Consider the following 19,399-nt stretch of genomic DNA (forward strand, 5'->3'; position numbering starts at 1 on the left):
TACATACATACAAGATATGTACACTATAAGTGGAAGGTTATTTCAGAGGGAAGCACTAGCAATAGGAAGGGCAAGGGAAGGAATCAGGAAAGATCTGCAAAAGGTGGGATTTGGTCTGAGCTTGAAAGGAAATCAGGGAAGGCAGGAATCAGAGGTGAGGAGGGAAAGCATTCTAGGAATGGGGGTGGCAGTAAAAAGGCATGGAGTAGGGAGATGGAATGTCTTATGCTAGGAAAAGCAAGAAGACCAGTGCTGCTGGATCATAGAGTACGTGAAGCAAAGTAAAGTGTGAAAAGACTGGAAAGGCAGGAAAGGGACTGGTGGTGAAGGGCTTTAAAAGCCAAAAAGAGGATTTTATATTTGCTCCTGGAAGTAATGGGGAGCCACTGGAATTTATAAAATAAAGGAGTGCCACATTCAGCTCTGTGCTTTAGGAAGATTATTTTGGCACCTAGCTGGAGCAGGGAGAAACTTGGAGCAGGGAGACCACCACCCTACCGGCTATTATAACAGCCTAGACCAGAGGTAATGAGGGCTTGCACCAGGGTGGCTAGAATATCGAGAAGAGAAGGAGTCATATAAAAGATTTTGCAAAGAGAACACTAACTGGATTTGCCAACATACTAAATACGTAGAGATGAGTGCAAGTCAAGGATGATACTGAAGTTATGAACTGGGCAACTGAGAGGAATGGTGGTGCCCTTAGCAGTAATAGGGAAGCTGGAATTAAGGGAGGTTTGGAAGGAAAAATAATGAGTTCTGTTTGGAACTTGGTAAGTCTGAGATACCCAATAGGCAGTTGGAGATTCAAGACTGGAGGGCAAGAAAAAAGGTTTGGGTTGGAAAAAAAGAATAAAAAATTATCTATATCAAGATAATTGAATCCATGAAAGTCACAAACTGAACTTATTTTATTATACATGTAAAATCTTTTTCATTTCTACTTTGTATATGGAAATTCTCATTTTTAAGTTCAAAACAAAAATAAATGGAAAAAAACATGCCCAGAAGTATGATTATTTACCTTTAGTGGAAGGGGAAAAGGGTATCAGGCCAGAGGGCTGACTATAAACAACTTCTTGTTATTAATAATTAACTTTGCTTTCAAGATAAGCTCCTTGAGGGCTGGGAATGCTCACCTTTGTCTTTATGGCCCCACCAATTAGAATTGTGCCAGAAACTTAGTAGGTACTTAATAAATGCTTGTTGTTTAATTGATTGTAAGTCTCTTGAGAGTAAGAATTACATATTATTCATTTTTGCTATATGCTGTATGCTTTAGGAGAGAAACAGTTACTCAATAAATATTTGTTAAATGACTCAAGGAAGGAAGAAAATGTAACTATTGTAACAAGCCTCGGGTACATTCTTCAGGACTCAGAAGCTGCCTTACTATCAAATAATTAAGATTGAAAGAAGTAGCTTTTCACAGTCTCCTGACAACTCCCTAGGTGAGGAAAAGAGAGTCCCCGACCCCCCCATTTGAGAAAATTCTCTGAAGGAAAAATGTTGCTGACACTTGCTATTTCTAAGCAGTAAACAAAAGTTTTAGGAGAATGTAAAATCATTATCAATAATATATGGGCTACTCTCTCACAGAGAAAGCAACCCAGTCAGGTAGAACAACATCAACTGAAAATAGTTCAAGAGCTCTCTTCCTGACCTGGATTTACTGTGTGACCTTGGGAAATTAAACATTTAGAACATGGAGATAGGCTCAGAATCTTAACTTACTTCACTGTTCTTTTCCCTCACAGTAAACTGTCTTGCATTTAAAGGTGTCAGAGAGAGAGAGAGAGAGAGAGAGAGAGAGAGTGAGAAACAGAGAGAAAGAGAAACACACACAGAGAAAAATGGGAAGAAACATGCAAACCAGTAAATAACAAAAACATATAGAATAATTTTAAATCATACTGAAGATCCTACTTTAATTTCAATATTATTGAAATTAAGGGAGGGAGAGTCCCTCAGTTTTTTGCATTTTTATTATCTCTCCCCAATTTATTTGTTCCCTATTTTGTACTGCTTACTGAGTAAAAAAAAAATGACATTTCTACTGACTTACTGAAAACATCTTTGTTCCAGGAGATGCTTTTTAATTTTCTGGTCAATTAGTTTATCAAAATAGGTAGTAATTTAACCATCTTCAAAAGATTCTTTCTCCTCTTCCCTTTCTTCTGGTTATTTATTCACACAAATATTCATTGTGTTCTCTGAACACAGTCAGGGGGAGTTTCATTTCTAACACTTTGTGGGCTAAGAAGACATCTCAAATGCATGTTTTACCTTCACTCTAAAGTAGATGAAAGCATTTTGCAAATACTAATTTGTTGCTTTTCCCCTTGAACTGAAAGACAGACCCATTTGCTCACTAAATTAATCATCAGTTATCAGACAATACCATTTCTGAGGGTCCAACCTCATTTGCTAAAATAAAGAATGCTTTAGTCAATAAAGATAAACTGCATTTATTCAGCAAGTATTTTAGGGAGGGCTATGTCACTGGCATTCAAGAAAAGGGTAAGGTTTTAAGTCTAGCTTTAGAGTGGTTGAAATGAAATTGATTTAAGAGAAATGATAAATGCTTACAGCCATATGCCAGGTCTTACTACATTATAAAACTTGACTATTTCTCTGGATTCTGATTCATGCCTTAATAAACGATAGATTTAGGGATAGATAGATAGATAGATAGATAGATAGATAGATAGGTTGATAGATCATAGATTTAGGGCTGGAACCTTAGAGGACAACTAATAATGATAACTAGCTTTTATATAGAACTTTAAATTTTGCAAAGTACATATGTTATCTCATTTGATCCTCAAAACAACTTTGTCATGTAGGTATGATTATTATCCAGCCTCCCCCTCCACTTTTTTTTTTTTGCTTTTTGGTGGGTCAACCGGGGTTAAGTGACTTGCCCAGGGTCACACAGCTAGTAAGTGTCTGAAGCTGGATTTTAACTTCGCTACCTAGCTCCCCCCCCCCCTTGTTTTTAAAAACAAATGAGGAAACTTAGGTTCAGGGAAGTGACAGATAGGATTTGAACCAGGGTCCTGTGACTCTAGATGTGTCTCTCATACACCCACATACTCCCCCCACCCAAATTCACTAGCTAGGCCAGCTTCTTGTGATGGGTTTCCTCTAACTGAGCTGTTCTGCTCTTTGGGTGACAGTCTGTCACTGGGCCCAAAATTCTGAACCTGGTACAATCTGCTAAAGTTCATACTTGGCTGCCATAACTTTAGAGAACCCATGGTCATTTCCACAAAATGGGGGAGGGGGAAGGAAGTAGGGGAGGGATGCACTTTACTAGAAATATAAAGCCTAAGGGGCAGCTAGGTGGTTCAGTGGATAGACCTCTGGCCATGAAGTCAGGAGGACCTGAGTTCAAATCTGAACCCGTACACTTGATACTAGCTGTACGACCCTGGGCAAGTCACTTAACCCCAACTACTTCATTGAAGGAAAAAAAAAAGAACTCAGAAATATAAAGCCTGAATAGTTGAAAAATTTTTAAATTGGATTGACCAGGTGAGAGGCATTTCTCAGTGGTCTCTGCTCTTTTCCCACCTCTAGCCAGGACAAAAATAAGGCCATGGTTCCTCTATGGCAAAGGCAAGCAATAATGCAATTTTCCGACTTCAGTATGTTGTAGATTTTAGACTCAGTTCAAATTAACCTCATGATACAAATTTGGATCTTCTGAACCTAAAGTCAAAGGGGAGACAGGAGAAGAAATAGTAACACAACCTGTATAATGAGTAATATTATAATAGAAATATCATAAGGAAATGAATATAGCCAATTAGGACTTTAGAACATACTGACAATATAAGAACCCAAAAGAGACTCAAATAAGATAATACATGTAAAGTGCTTGGAGAAAAGGGAAGGAAAGAAGCATTTCTATTGCACTTACTATGTGTCAGGCACTGTGCTAAGCCCTCTTTACAAATCTTATTTGATCCTCACAATAACTCAGTGAGGTAGGTGCTATTATTATCCATATTTTACAGTTGAGGAAACTGAGATGGAGGTTAGGTCAAATTACTTGCCCAGGGTCCCACCAATAATGTCTGAGGCAGGATTTGAACTCAGGTCTTTCTGACTCCAAGTTCAGCGCTTTATCCATGCCACCAGCTGCTCCTAAACCTTAAAGTGATGTTTAAATGCTTATTAATGATGATGATGATGAAGTGGGGTTCAGATTGTCTATGACATAATGGAAAGATGTCTGGACCGAAAAACAGACTTTCTCCCTTAATCCAGATTCTGCCACCCAATAGCTGCCTGACTTTAGGCAAAACACTTACTCACGATGCCTGTTTCTTCACCTGTGAACAGAAGAGGTTGGATTGGATGTGGGGCTTGGATTTACTTATTTTCCAACTCTAAATTCTTCTGACCCTATTCCCTGTAGAATCCCTTTAGGTTCAAAGGTTCTACAGCCTATTCTTTGATTTACTTCTGGTAGAAACAGAGGGCTTCAGTAGTTTAAATACAGGGAACTAGTGATAAGTGGAGAGATGCAGATTACATTGTACCTAATCTCCCAGTCTTTTTTGGACTAGACATGATTTGCAGCCAATCAAAACCCCAAGACCTCAGGTCCTCTCTGGTCGAGACCTTAGTTTCTTCATCAGTAAAATGAAAGGATTGTATGAGACAATCTCAGAGACTCTTGTCTGGCTCTAAATTTGCTATCTTACATTTCTGAAGTACTGTGATGTTCCATACCTTCTTTTTTCAGAGGGGCCTTTAACACTTGCCAGCCACCCTTTCCATCCCTGCAGAGAAAAGAATCGACCCTCTGCCCACCACACCGTGCCCCATAATGCTCAGGGGATCTCCAGGGCGTTTTACCTGGCTGTGACCCGGGGGTCGAACTTGGCCCGGTATCTGGCTACCTGCATTTTCTGAGCGGCCTCTACTGCAGCTTCTCGGGTTCCCCGATGGCCCCCGTGCCCAGCCTCCCCCTGCCCCATCTGAAGTGGACCACAGCTTTCTCTCCCCACTCCTTTTCCCCAGCTCGGGTGAAAGGAAGACCCCGGCAGCTCCGGGACCACTTTGCTACTGGTCCCACAGCCCATAGTCAGTCTGCAGGGGCAGAGCCCCTCCAGGAGCAGCAGAGGAGTAAGAGAACAGAAGGGGCTGACACTTCTGAGGCTTGCCAGAGGAACCGCCCATTTATTCATTCAGGGGATCAAATCCCTTTCTCTCCTCTTATATAATTGGGAGAGGGGGAGGGTACTGGAGGAAGATCTGTGTCACTTCCCCAGGTCCTAGAATTGGTGGTTAGCTGCTGCTGCTGCCCCTGCTCCCCAACTCCCACTCCCACCCCCTCCCCCTGAGTTAGGTTTGGAGCAGGGACTGAGGCATTAACCCACCTAGTCTCTCTCTCTCTCTCTCTCTCTCTCTCACACACACACACACACACACACACACACACACACACACACACATTTGCCTCAGCAGCTTCTCTTCTCGGATAAGGACAAGGACAGTGACAGCTTTGGCACCTTCCAGTCTAAGATTTTGTTTAGAAAAGACAATTAGTCTCCAACATGTATCATTTGTAAATGCTTACAGAAATGTTACTCCTCTTATTGGGACTTGGTAGCCTGAGGGATTGACTAGGAATCAGGAGACCTGAATTGGAATCTATTATTAGAGCTGGCTACTATTAGCTAGTTCTTCACCTTTCTTTAAAAAAAAAAAAAGAGGGATGTGGCGTAAGGTCTTTTCCAATTCTGGTATTTTATGATCTCAAAGAACAGGGTGTAAGAGCATCACGCCTCTGATAACTAATTGAGCCATTATGAGTTCTGTATTGCTCTCAGAGTCTGAATATAATAAAAATGATAGTACCATAAGGTTTGCAAAGACTTTTCTTCACAACACTGAGGCAGGTAGAAATAATATAATTATCCTGTAATCTTTTTACAGTAATCTGTAAATTGAGGTTCCAGAGAAGTTAAATGCCCATAGGCACACAGCTAATAAAGAGTGGAATTGGGATTTGAATTTAGGTAAAATCAGGAAAAGTAGTCATCAGGTAATTCCCCTCTCTGGGATTTTGGTCATTTTTAAAAATCTGTTTGTTGCATTAGTAATATACATTTTACTTTGAGTCAGGGAGGCCTGGGTTTGAATCCTACCTCACATATTTAACAGCTTTGTGATCTGTAACCTTAGGCAAGTCATTTAATCTCTCTAGGCTTTGTTTTCTTCATCTGTAAAATGGGGATAGCATTAGGACCTACATGTCTCAAATGAGATATTGTATATAAAATACTTTGTAAAATTAAAGTGCTTGTCATTAGTTAATGTCCATTGCATTTGGCTTGAAAAGATAGCATTGGGACTAATTATCATGACTATACTTTGACAAGGAGATGAAAAAATCCAAGTTCTCCCCTTCATTAGAGAGGTGGGGGACTCTGGCTGTGGAACATCACATATGTTGGCAGACTCAGCTAATGTCTTCACTGGTTTGGCAGAACAGACTTTTCTTATTTCTCCCTCTTCCCTTTTTATTCTTTGTTAGAAGTAATGGCTTCCTGGGCAGGAGAAGAGGAAGGAACTTAATTGGAAATGAAGGTAACTTAAAAATAAAAGATACCAATAAAAAAAAGAAATTATGGCATAAGAAATCAATAAATAACTGAGACACTAAAACTAAGGCTAGGTGAATCCTAAGTAAAGTCTACTCATTTCTCAATTCTTATGAGACTTTTCAGGTGAAGTCTTAAGCTCAGAATATATTTTAGAAGAAATAGAGGTTTGACCCGAGTTTGAAAAATATCTTTTCTTCTAAGGTTTCTCTTGAATTATAGGGACAACCATTTATGGAACTCAAGATACATTTAAACTTAAGAAACCATTAGAGAGACTTTTACGCTGTTTAGTAAAAGACATTACTTTCATTCATTGTAATAATAGTTCACATTTATGTGGCTCTTTAAGGTTTTGTAAAGTGTTTTTCTCACAATAGTCCTATATACTGGAAGGGTAATTATTTTCATTTTATAGCTAAGGAAACAAGTTAAAAAGAATATTAAATAACTTGCCCATCTTCACACAGCTAGTAAGTGTCAGAGTCAGGATTTGAATTCATAGCTCCAAGTTAAGCGCTCATAATGACATAGTCTTCATTAGGAGGCAGCTAAATGACACAGAGGATAGAGCACTGGACCTGAAATCAGGATAGGCCAGAGATACAGATCTGGCCTCAGATATTTACTAGAGTGAGACCCTGGGAAATCACTTAACCTCTGTCTGCCTCAGTTTCCCCATCTGCAAAATGGGGATAATACTATCTAACTCTGGGTTGTTGTAAAGATCAAATTAGATAATATTTGTAAAGCACTTGGCAAACTTGAAAGCACTATATAAATGCTAGCTATTATTATAAAAAATCATTTATTTAGCAATAGGCACGTCTATGCGCATAAATAACACCATACAAATTGAGAAGAAGTAACGTCTCTTAGGAGTTACTGGTATAAGAGATAAGTTGGATGGCAGAACCAAAAAGCATCTCTGCAACTGAGTAACTACTGAGCGACCAAGTGAGTTCAATATGCAAGTAGAGAAAATATTAATTTCCTGCATAAACAAAGGGTGGGTGGAGTATGAAGATCTACTAGGAGAGTGAATGTTCATCATGGATTAATCAGCAGGATTCTTCAGACAGAATGATTTAAATCAGATATTGGCATCTTTTTAAAAGATTAAATTAATGTCAAGAAGAAGACTAAGGCTACATCCCAGAATCATTGAAGCTGGGAAATAGTGACCTGCTGATTCAGCTTCCTGGGGGCCCGGGCACAAACGTCAGCCCAGGAGGATGCAGTACTTGCTCTCCCTCACACTGGTTTACCACCATGACCAACACAGAGGCGAGGAAGGTGCATTCAGCTGAGCCAGTGCTTTGCCCTTGCTTAGTATCTTTCCATGCTATGGCTAGGTAGACCTCTTTGTAGAGGAGGGGGAAAAGGAGGGAGCTGGGGAAGGGGGAAAGAAAAAGGGGAAGGAGGAAGGAGAAGGGGGAAGGAAGTGTTTTCCTATCTCTTCTCTTTCTGGCTCTCTTGGCAGGAATGAAATATCCAGGTAGCTTCCAACTTGTGGTGAGGAGAAGCACCCTTAGACTTGCCTAGTATTAAAGGTTCAGAGACGCAATTAAATGTACTCGACTTGAGAACAGAAGAAAGAGCTGAAGATAGGGGGTAAATTGGTGGGGGTGGGGTTGCAAGTGAAAAATCATGGGTGAGGGTCCTTGGCTGCTCCTAGATGGAAATTACAGGGTCTGAACTTCAAGAATTTTGACCTAAGGGTAGGGGACAGGTGATGGGAAAGGGAAGGAAAGTTAATGTAGGAACTAAATGGTTTACAGACTGGAAAGGTGCATGCTATGTGTGTCAATAATAAACTACTTTGATTTGTTGGTACTGAGGATCCATATTGCCACATGACAACTATACTTCCCAGTAATTCATGCAGCTGAGATGGCTCTACACTATCATTTTAAATTATGTTTACACTGTTATGTCTTCTAAGCAACCTTTAATGAAGCAATGGGTAAAGAATGAGTGGGGAGTTTTTTCTTTCTTTTTTTTTCACATTTAATTTTTTTTCTCAATTACATGTAAGCAAAATTTTTAACATTCATTTTTTAAAATTTTTAGTTCCAAATTCTCTCCTTCCCTGAGAAGGGGTGTTTTTTTCTAAGCAGAATAATGGAAGTCAAGTTTAGTACAGTTTCTGTCAGATAGTAGATGCTTAATAAATGTTTATTGATTTAAAATCCAAATATCATCCCTAGAGTGAACACATGGACAGCACCCACAAAGAGGTGGAACAGAGGGGGTGAGTTGCATTCTATTCTGAGAGCTTGAGAGAGACACAGGGAACGTGGCAGATATGCCAGACATTTTCAGTACCAGTAAGAAGTCCAAGGTCCTAACAGCTAAGCGTAAGCAGGAACTGATCCCAATATCTACTCCCTCTTATATGTTTTACACATTTGTATCTAGGAAATAAACAATATATGTCTGTGGAATTGAATTGAACTGTTAACAAACTATTACACTTCCTTTTTTCTCCAAAGGAAATTATACAGGACATCTATCTCAATTCCATTTTTTTCTTCAAAGCTAAGAATAGAATTCATCTGTCCTCCTAATGAATAAAACTACAGTTACCTTGAATGTGGCATTCCAGTTATTAAATCTTACTGAAAACACTAAAGAAATGCACTTTCTAAAAATCCTTCCTATGTCCAGAGATACTGAAACTCTCATAGAGTAAACATTATGGTAAAGTTTCTAGGATTTGGGATTAAAAATAAAGACAATAAATAATCTGATGATATTCATGTACTTTTCTGAATTATGCATGCATATCTACATATCATTCACACACATCCTATTGGTAAAGAGATTTGTCATGTTTATTTATGTATACAATATGTTTTACCTAAACAATATGTTTTATTTAAACTAACTATAGAATTAGAACCAATTTTTTAAACTTTTCTTGTCACCCTGAATTTAGCACATATGCAATAAGTAGATTGCTATAATTGAAATATTTGAGCCAGCTAAATAAATGGAAGCTGTGCCCAACACCTTGCATGGTGTCATACCCTCCAGTGGTGCTCAGTAAATATTAATTGAATAAATTGAAGTCAACTTGCAACCCCTAAACAGAAAAATCTCCCCCATGCTCAATGCCTATTCATTTCCCAAAACTATCAAAGGCTTTGCTTAGAGTTACTTGCTATTAGCATGTTACCATTTATAACAACATGCAATTTAGCTTTCTATTGAGTTATTCAGTGCAGGTGCTGTTCTTCTCCCTACACAACCTCCTAAATTCACTCTGGCACCAGAGCTGGAAATCAACACAGCTGAGCAATCCTAGCATCAATGTTCTGGAGACACAGAGACTCTGAGTCCAGAGCTTCTCTAGGCCAAGTCCCTGAATTTCTTTTAAGTAAGAGGCTTCCTTTTTAAAAGGTATCCTCACTGTTTCCCACTCAAGCTCCTAAGGAGTATCCTTATATAGTTGGTTTTTTTTTAAACTAGTCTTCTTGAGGACAGCTAGGTGGCACAGAGGATAGAGGACTGGCCCTGGAGTAGGGAGGACCTAGTTCAAATGCCACCTCAGATCAGACACTTACTAGCTGTGTTACCCTGGACAAATCATTTAACCCCAATTGCCTCCTGCCCCCCCCAAAAAAAAACTAGTCTTCTTGCTGTTCACACAAGGCATTCTATCTCCTATCTTTCTAGGCTGCCATAACTGTAATGCAAACTCTCCTTATTTCCACCTCTTAGAATCCGTAGTTTCCTTCAAAGCACAGTTCTAGGGCCACCTTCTACATGAAGCCTTTCATGATTCCTCTAGCTGATTGTACTCTCCCTCCCCCCACCCCATTACTTTGGGTTTTTTTCTGTGCTTTTTCCTTTTTTTTAATTTTAAAATTTACTTTAAACTTAAATACAAAATAAGAAAAGAAAAAAAAGCATTGCCACATACACAGCAGAACATAAGAGAGGATTCAATATAAAGCAATAAATTTCCATTTCAATGAAACCTATATAATAAATACTACACATTATTTTCAAAGCTGTCAATCTTTTCTTTGTTTCCTTGTAGGTTTTCTTTTGTTCTCTGTTGTACCCTTTTTACTTTATCCCCCCCGAAGGTCAAAATTAAGCATGGATACACACACACACATACATACACATATATAGATATCATAACATATATATATATACACATACACTCAAATACATGTATGTAAGACCATACTTTGCTTATCTCTACTTATCATCTGTTTCTCTGTAGACAGAGAGCATCTTTCTTCATAAGTCCGAGTCTTTCCATATTTTTCTAAATCCACCAGCTCATCATTTCCTATACCACAGCAATATTCCAACTCAATCACATCCTTTCTGAGAGATTGTCTATGAAAGGGGTTTTTTTTACCAATTTTCTGCATTCCTCCTATTCTTGACTACCTAGTTTTTACTTATACAAGAAAATTTTAATTTAAAATAATCAAAATTATCCATTTTATACTTCAACACTGTTCTCACCTTATAATATGGTTTAAGGTCTGATACTACTGAATCTAGTTCCTTCACATCTTTTTTCCTTTGGTTTTCTTGAAGTTCCTGAGCCTCTGCTCTTCCAAATGAACCCTATTATTATATTTTTCTGACTCAGTAAGGTAATTTTTTAGTAATTTAATTGGGATGGCATTACACAAATAGATTAGTTAGGCAAAATTGTTATTTTTATTATATTGGCTTTAGCTACTCATGGCAATAAATATTACTTCAATTATTTAGATTTAACTTTATTTGTATGAAAGGTGTTTTGTGTTTATATTCATATAGTTCATGTATCTGTTTTGGCAGGTGTACTCTCCAATTTTTTATACTGTCTAGTTATTTTACATGGTCTTAAACAATATTGATTAATATGGCTGACACAGTGTAGTTTCCCTATTTTTCTCTTTTGATTAAATCTATTTTAGCTTTAACTTTGTCTGAAATTATGATTACTACCCCTGCTTTTTTACATAATAAATTCTACTCTTGACCTTTATTTTACATTTATATGTATGTCTCATTTTTAATAGCATTTCCTGAAAGCATCATATTGTTGAATTCAAATTTTTAATCTGCTTTCAGTTTTCATTTTATGGGCAAATTCATCCCATTCACATTCTAAGCATAATTAATTACTTGTTGTATATTTTCCTCCTTTTTATTTTTCTCACTATCCTTCTCACTCTATTCCTATTCCTCCTCATTCCTCTGCTTTACTTCTACCTACTACCTTGTCCTCCTATTCCTTAACCTACCCCCCTCCAAGAATCCCTCCCTTTTCCTCTCCTTCTTCTTTATCCCTTTGTCCTCTTATTTCTTTCTGAATGTAGAAGATTTTTATGCCTTTCTAAATATATATGTTGTTCCCCCCTTTATCCCATTCCCATTAATCTACACACCCTTCTTTACCCACCTTATCTTATTCTCTCACTCTTATTTCTCTATAAATTTAGAAAATTTTTATACCCTTCTAAATGTATATGTTGTTCTCTCTTTAACCCAAATCTAATGTAAGTTTCCAGAACTACCAGCCCTCCTCCCCCTCTATATCAGTTCTTTGTTATACACCTCATTTGTATGAGATAATTACTCTTTTTACCTTTTCCTATACCATTTTGCTTTTTAGAATCACATCATGGGGCAGCTAGGTGGCGCAGTGGATAGAGCACCGGCCCTGAAGTCAGGAGGACCTGAGTTCAAATCCAGCCTCAGACCAAACACTAGACACTTAACTAGCTGTGTGACCCTGGGCCAGTCACTTAACCCCAATTGCCTAAAATTTAAAAAAAAAAAAGAATCACATCATACTCAGCTCTACCCCAATCTTTCTTTCAAACTACCCAATTACTAATGACACTCTTAGACATATGATTTACATTTCCATGTATAAAAAGTAAACAATTTGTCTTATTCAGTCCCTTGTAAATGGTCTTTATATTTCCCTTGAATCTTGTATGCCAAGTTTTCTAATAAGTTCTGGTCTTTTAGCAACAAAATCCTGAAAGTCTGTCAATTCATTTAATATCCATTTTTTTCCCCTTCAGGATTATACTTAACTTTGCAGGGTATGATATTTTTGGCCACAACCCCAGTTCTTTTGCTCTGTGGTCTTTTAGTGTAGCCAGTGCTAGGTCTTGTGTAATTTGTGGCTCTGCCACATTTGATTTTTTTCCTTGTTGCTCATAATATTTTCTCCTTTACCTGTGGATTTCAGAATTTGTCCTATAGGTTTTCATCCTAGGATCTCTTTCAGGTGGTGATTGGTGGTTTTCTTCCTATTTCTACTTTGCCCTCTTGTTCTAAAACTTTAGGGCAATTAAAAAAATATTTCTTGTATTACTGTATCAAGATTCTTTTTTTTTTATCATAGCTTTCAGGTAGTCTGATTATTCTTATGTTTCCTCTTCTTGATCTGTTCTCTAGATCAGTTGTTTTTCTTATGAAATATTTCACATTCTCCTATTTTTTCATTCTTTTTATTTTGTTTTATTATCTTTTGTTCTCTTATAATGTTGGTGGCTTTCCCTTGCCCAATGATAACTTTCAAGGAGTTGTTTTCTTGCTTAAGATTCTGGATCTCCTTTTCTAGTTGGTTGACTTTCTTTTCATAATCTTGGTTTTCTTGCATTGGTTTTTCTTTTGTTTTGTTTTTTAGCTCAATCTCTCTTATTTTATATTTAGTCTTTTATAAGTTGTTCTAAGAATCCTTTTTGGGGCAGGTGACCATTTGATGTTACTCTTTGGGGTAGGAGAAGCTTTTTTTTTGCTTCAGCATCCTCCTCTGAAGATGATTCTCTGTCTTCTCTATTCCCATAGTAACTGTCTATGGTTGGGTTTTTTCTCCTTTGCTCATTTTTATTTTGTTTTGTTTTGTTTTAGTTTAGCAGCTTGTTATTATAATCACTTCTAGTCCTAGGGTATGAAGGATGGTGTCTTTGGCCTCTCGTGTCCTTCTTACTGTTATTTTTTGAGCTTTGTGCTGGGCCCAACCTCTGTACTCTTTCCCCCTTCCAAGCCACAGGTAGGACCTCCCAGCACACTAGGCTGGAAATGGTCTTGCTCCCTAAAGACCCTGCAACAGCTATAACCTTCAGTTCTCTTCTCTAGCCTGGAACAGAAACCAGAGCTCAGTTCTCCTTTAAGTGCCCACAGCCAGCAGCAGCCCCATCTCATTGCTTCTACACTCACCAGATGTGTGCTGATTCCTTCCATCCAGGACTGAGTCTCAGCACCACAGCTGGGTCTGGCATCCCTCCTAGTCACAGGTTCTCTCAATCTTCCCCTGCTCAGACTCCCAGCCCCCAACACTGTCCATGAGGTGCATTCCTGTGGCTAACGCTGAGGCTACCTCCCAACCCAGCTGCGCCCAGGGCTGCTTCTTGCTGTTTCAGTGGAGCTAGCCTGGAGGTGTTCACACTTCACTTGGCAGAACCTAGGATCCTGGGATATTTCTTCAGATCTGTTCTAGTCATCCCAGGAAGAACACTATTCTGCCCCAACTCTTGTTTATTTTTGCTGCTCTACATTCATCCTGAGATGCTATTTTGTCTTGTTTGTGGAGGAAATCTAGAAAGCTTGGAATTTTCTGACCTAGTCTGCCATCTTCCCAGAATTCTCTCCCCCATTGCTTTGTATATATCCATATGTATATATGTTGTTTTTCCAAATAGAATGTAAGCTCCTTGAGGGCAGCTCCTGTTTCATTTTTATATTTGAATTCCCAATAACCAGCAGTGTTAGGCAATTTTTTTTTCTTACCAGACCTGAAATTTCAGTGGCATAGGCAATACCTGAGGAGGAGCTTCCCCCTACCTTTCTAGTCACTTAGGTTCATAGTCTTGTCATTATCTGTGGCTCCTTACTCTCTTTCACCCCACATATCAAGTCAGTTGCCAAATTATACCATTCCTACCTCCACATCCCTGGCCTCCAACCCCTTCTCTCAACTCACATATCCACCACCTTAGTTCAAATCACTCTCATCACCTTGCCTTGATTATCACAGTAGCCTCCTAACTGGTCTTCTTGACTCAAGGCTCTCCTCACTCCAAAACATCCTACATAACAGTGTACTTTGGCAAAAACCAAAATAACTTTTCTTAAGCACAGATCTGACCATGTGACTCAACCAACTTTTGGAAACTGAAAAGGGAGGAGGGGGAATCAGGGGGAATCATGGGGGTACCCAGCACAGGGATATGATGTTCTGTGAATTCAAAACCAAACTATTGTTTCTAGGTCCTAAAGGTGAGGATGAAATATAAACCTTTGTTTGGATTTTAACATCCTTTATAATCTGATCCCAATCAATCTTTCCAGTCTCTTTGGATAATACTCCTCTCAACTCAGCAATCCAGCCAAATGGGACCTGTCTCTGTTCCTTACACATGACATTCCACCTCCTGTCTCCATGTCTTTGAACTCACTATTTTATAAGCCTAGAAGGCACATCCTTCTTACTTCTGCCCATAGAGTCCCTCTCTTTCTATATACTACTCATGTACCATCTTCTATGTAGAGCCTCTTCTGATCCTCCAACTGCTCTTCCTTCTAAACATTTAACTTCTTTGTATTCATTTTTAAAACTTTGATAAACATCTATTAAGTTTCTGCTATGTGCCAGGCATTCAGCTAAGAACTAAGGATACAAATAATAAAAAGATAGTCCCTGCCCTAAAGGAGCTTACAGTCTATAGGGAAGTACAATACACAAGAGAAAACTGAGAAGGGGAGGGCACCAGAAGGACACCCAGCATAGGGGCACAATGTGGAGTCAAAACCAAGCATAGCTGCTGATGGAAAATGGAGAGTTACCTCGAGAATTCTGATGTGAGTGGTCTGTAAAGGAAGCCTTTGGAAGGAGTTCAATTGATTAGATTATCTTGGATGAGGCACGATGTTCCTTGGAATCTAAATCCAACAAAGCTATCGATGGAAAATGGAGCTTTACTATTTGTATTTATTCACTTTATTTTTTATGCTGTACATGCTGATATATGGACTTGTATTCCTACCTGACTAGCATAGAACCTAACACATAGTAGGCACTTAAATAATGCTTGCAGACTGATTGATCAGCACTCTTCCTGCAATTTATCCTCTTAATGAGTTGCCTGTGGCACTGAGAAATTAATTAATTTCCCCAGGGTCTCACAGGTGATCTGTATGGAGGCAGAAACTGGACTCTTCTTAACTCTAAGGCCACCTGACTATCCACTTTTTTACCTTGCCTCTATCATAGTAGATACTTAAAGAGGCAGCTAGGTGGCACGGTGGATAGAGCACCGGCTGTGAAGTGAAGAGGACCTGAGTTCAAATCCGATCTCAGATACATAATACTTACTAGCTGTGTGACCCTGCGTAAATCACTTAACCCCATTGCCTAGCCAAAAAAAAAGATAATAAATACTTGTTAATTGATTGGTTCATTGAAATCATCCCACATCAAACACTGCCTAAAGACTGAAAGGGGGAAAAAAAGTTGCTCTTGATATAAACAATATTGGTGGAAAGGATGATAAGGAATGAGAGGCAACATGACCTAATGGCTGGAGAGCTGGATGTAGAATAGAGAAAACAAATCATTCTACCATTCTGATCATCAGTTTTCCCATCTGTAAAATGGGAATAAAACTACCAGGAAGGCCTTCCCCACAGAGTTGTTACAAGGACCAAAAGTGATAGTGTGTGTGAAGAAATTTGCAAACTTTTACAGAGTGACACAATATGAAAGGAATGTATGTCTTAAAAAGTATGTGGTCTCAGGGGCAGCTAGGTGGTATAGTGGATAGAACACTGGCCCTAAAGTCAAGAGGACCTTAGTTCAGTTCTGGCCTCAGACCAAACACTTGACACTTATTAGCTGTGTAACCCCAATTTCCTAAAAATAAATGTTTTTTTAAAGTACATGGTCTTGCTTTAAATCTTCAGTCTGTTATAGAGTTTAGTCATGTCTGTTAGTAAGAGTGAAGAAAAAAGACCTGTGGTAATTGTGGAATCTGTGGGGAACTCCATTTCTGACACCCTTCTGATTCTGAATTATGCCTATGTTTTCAAAACAAACAAAGAAGTCCAAAAGGAAGAGTTTGTTGTAGATAAAATGAGGCATTAGCTCCATTTAGGATGATTTCCCCTTGGAGCAGCTGGGAGTTTGCTTTTTCTGTCACATATTCTTTGGTTTGAAAGGCCTCCTGCTGAGATTAATTTTCTTTAAAGCAATCCCACCACTGAAACATCAGTTTGAAGGTGTTCATTTTATCAGCTTCCCTCTCCCCAAGGTGCAGATAGAGAGTTTGCAATGAAAAGTGGCATGGGGCTTCTTCCTTTAAACTCATCTCACAGGCCATAGGACATGTTGACACAACAGTCAGGAGAGCTCCTCTGTGCTTTCCCCCTGCAAACAAATAATAATGAACCTTGAAGTAGGACATCTGTGTGAAATGAAAATGCTGAATGCTTTGTCACTTTCATCACTACCCCATGGCAAGGACTATTTCACTTCCTACTGCAATCTCTGATTGAAGCCAAGCAGTTGCAATGACTCAGGAAAAAAAACTTGAATGGTTTTTCAGAGATAATAGCAAATTGTTTTGTTTTGTTTGGGTCTAACATATTTATGAAATAGCTGTGCTTACTAGCTGTGTGACCCTGTGCAAATCACATAACCTTGATTGTCTGTTAAAAAAAATAGTGGGGCTAGGTGGATAGAGCTCTGGCCCTAGAATCAGGATGACCTGAGTTCAAATTTAGCCTCAGATACTTACCACTGAGTGACCCTGGGCAAATCACTTAACCCCCAATTGCCTCAAAAAAGAAAAAAAAGGGAAAGGGGAAGAAATAGCTACACTCACTTTCTATAAGGAAAATTAAAGAGCCTTATGGTACATTTTAAGTTTTAAAGGTTTTCTTTGTTACACATGCAAAAAAGGGAAATATTCATAACTGACCATCACTTAAGAAAAAGTTATATTAGGGAAGTTCATAGGATCATAGATTTAGACCATTAAGTCCAAACCCTTCATTTTATAGATAAATAGACTGAGGTACTCTTAAGTGAGTTGTCTAGTATCACATAATTAATATGTGTCTAAGGCAGAATTTGAACTCGGGTCTTCATTACTCAAGATCCAGTACCCTGTCCACCACAAGTTCTGATTCTGATCTTGGTTACCATTGGCTTAAGTGGAAAAATTAGCACTTCCAATGTGCTCATCCTTTAATGTTTCATAAAATAGCCCTGGACTCAAAGCCAGATCACTTGGGTTCTGGTGCTGTTTCTGTCACTTGAAAGTTGTGTAAATGTCAGACAGCCTGCTTTACTTTTCTCTAATTTGTTTCCTTCTCTGCGAAATAAGGAGAATATTATTATTGTACCATAAGAGATTAATCTGAAGAGAAAACAGGGTGAGCCGATGCAAACTGAAGGAAGCAGAAACAGAACAATCCACAGAATGAAAATGAAGACCGTGCAACTTTGATCAACGAGATGATCATTTGTGACTTCAGAGGACCAGATGATGGATCTTACCTCCACCTATCAGCAAAGAGATAGCTAAGGGGGAGAGCTCCTTTCTCTGATTGAAATACCACCCCAATCACCTCCCTTCCTTTCTCTTTAAATTGAAATGAGAGGGTTGAACTTGGCTGCCCCCTTGTAGGACAAACTAAAATTAGTTTAAACATCAAGTTGCCATTGTTAAAAGTCTACCTGAAACAGCAAGAATTGAAATATACTGCTAGCCTATGTGGTTTATAAGATTCCCTTTATTAATATAATGCATTTTAAGGCATTTGTTTGCAGCCATGAACAATGTGTTGATTTGTTTTGCTTGATTGTGTTTATTATCAGAGAGGGTGCCATTAGGAATGGAGAGCCTTTGGGAAATGACCTTGAGAGTGGTGTTAAAATCAAGAAAAGAGCATCCGTAAAACATTTATAAAGGAGTTGTGAGTTTTGGACTAGATAATCTCTAATATCCCTTCCAGCTCTAAAATGCTATGATTCTATAAGAGTAAACAAAATTTCCATCATCTATAAATAAATAAAAATTACCTCGTGCTCTCAATACATGAATTTAGAAGCATAAGGCAGGAAAACATCTCGCTCTATTTTTAGACTTACCCAAAGAATTTTAGTGGTTCACCATTTTCTAACAAATAAATACAAACATCAAAATCCTCCACAATCTGGCTGCAATCTGCCTTTTCAGCCTCATTTCATGATCTTTCCTTCCTTTTGTACTCAGTCAAACTATACCACTCATCTCATCTCCATGTATTTTTTGCACGTATCTTTCCCCAGATCAGAAACAGATCCAACATTTCCAACTGTAGAAATCCTTCACTTTCCAAAAGGCTCACATCAGGGAGCACTTCCTCCACCTTTCCCTGATTACCTGGCTAGAAATGATAACTTCCTTCTTGAATAGTTCATAACCTTTTTTTTGAGGCATTGGACCCCTTTGGCTGGCTGATGCAGGGGGATGGGAGGGGAAAGGTAATAAGAATATATTAAGCTACAATACTCCAGGCACTGTGCTAAGCACATTATAAATATTATCTCATTTTGATCCTTACAACAACCCTTGGGAGGTAGGTGCTATTATTATTCCCATTTTATAATAAGGAAACTGAGGCAGAGGTTAAATGACTTGTCCAGTGTCACTCTGCTACTAAGTATCTGAGGCTGGATTTAAACACAGGTCTTCTTGACTTGAGGTTCAGCTCTATCCTCAGCCTTCACCTATGATGCAATCAGTATATTCTCAGAA

This window comes from Phascolarctos cinereus, unplaced genomic scaffold (genome assembly GCF_003287225.1).
Source record: "Phascolarctos cinereus isolate Bilbo 61053 unplaced genomic scaffold, phaCin_HiC Scaffold_4;HRSCAF=312, whole genome shotgun sequence".
NCBI lineage: Eukaryota > Metazoa > Chordata > Mammalia > Diprotodontia > Phascolarctidae > Phascolarctos > Phascolarctos cinereus.